The 1491-nt window shown below is 48.5% G+C and overlaps 1 non-coding gene across 1 annotated transcript; it reads left to right on the forward strand.

Annotated features, from left to right (window-relative positions):
• The first annotated feature begins 332 nt into the window (after positions 1-332).
• On the forward strand, positions 333-495 carry LOC134952071 (U1 spliceosomal RNA). The gene has a single exon (XR_010184686.1). It is a non-coding gene; the product is annotated as a U1 spliceosomal RNA (small nuclear RNA).
• Positions 496-1491: the final 996 nt, after the last annotated feature.

A 1491-nucleotide genomic window follows, 5' to 3' on the forward strand; every position in this document is an offset into this window, starting at 1 on the left:
GCAAAGAGCTACGCATTGGAAAATTCAGGGCTATGTCGTGTAGATGATGGCCTAACAGGAGGCTTTAAAATTTTCTTTCTAGTGTCCTTCGTTTGGGAGAAAAATGCAAAGGTACAAGACAGCTTTTCCTTGCCAATATCTCTCTTTTGCAAAGAGCTGCGCATTGAAATATTCAGGGCTATACCGTGTAGATGAAGCACTAACAGGAGGCTTTAAAATTTTCATTCTAGTGTTCTTCGTTTCGAGAGTTTCCTTGTGCTGCCTCAGTTGGATCTCCTTCACTTGACAGGGGGGTGCCCGAGCAGCGACCCTCCCCAGCTCTAGCCCAACTCCTACTTACCTGCCAGGTGAGATACTATGATCATGAAGGTGCTTCTCCCAGGGCAAGGCTCACCCATTGCACTCTGGGTGTGCTGCTCCTGCGATTTCCCCAAATGTGGGAAACTTGACTGCATAATTTGTGTTTCCCCTGGTCGGCTCTCGTATAATTCAGATCTCTTTGTCTCAGGTCTCTCTCCAGCCTAGTTTGCTGTCTGTTTCCACTTCTCTTTTCTTGAGCCGCTCCCTTCTATGCCCTTGCGCACTATCCTGACTTCTCCCGTCTGCTTAATTTGTGCCTTCCAACGCACAATGCGAACTACAGGTAGTGCTGCAGGGCCCACACCCTTTTACTTGCCTTACAGATCAGCTCTGGAGCTGTTACAGTGCCCAGCTGCTGCAAGAAATCAGCTTGAATGCTTCAGGGGCTGGGGCATAGCCAACATGAGCCCCACACCGAAGGAGGGTGGAGGTGTTTAATGCGAACTAGGGGTCATCCAAGCGCCGCAAAAGGCTGCCATGCCCTGCACGCCCCTTTTCTCTTTTCATATGCAGATGTAGGTCCCTGCGGCCCTGGCATTACCGCTCCAACTAGTCACCCCTGGCCGGGGTTCCCTGGAGGAGTGGGGACCCCTTAAATCAAGAGGTTCCTCCCCTCGAGGCACCCAAGGGCCAGAGGTGAAGCCCGAGGCTGTCCCCAGCACCCCTGGGTGGTGGGTGCCGGGCTGATAGCCATGTGTGTAAAAAAAGAATATTGTTTTTTTTTTTGTAGAACTACAAGGCCCAGCAAGCCTCCCCCGCTTGCTGGTACTTGGAGAACCTCAAGTACCAGCAGGCAGGGAAATAACGGGCTTGCTGGTACCTGTAGTTCTACAACTACAAAAAATACCCAAATAAAAACACAAACACACACAGCGTGACAGTAAAATTATTGAGACAGGCTGTAGCATGTGGGTGCATGTAACCCTATAAAAGTGATGGATTGGGTGACTATTACAATACCCACTGTTGCTGTCTGAAAAATTATGGATTTATAGATTGCTCTGCCGAGACATGTTTTTTTCTAAAATGCACCACAGGTATGGATGGATAGTATACTTGACAACACAGAGGTAGGTAGAGCAGTGGCCTACTGTACCGTACTGCTATATATTATATTATTTATTATTATTA

Source organism: Pseudophryne corroboree, chromosome 8 (genome assembly GCF_028390025.1).
Source record: "Pseudophryne corroboree isolate aPseCor3 chromosome 8, aPseCor3.hap2, whole genome shotgun sequence".
Classification (NCBI taxonomy): Eukaryota; Metazoa; Chordata; class Amphibia; order Anura; family Myobatrachidae; genus Pseudophryne; species Pseudophryne corroboree.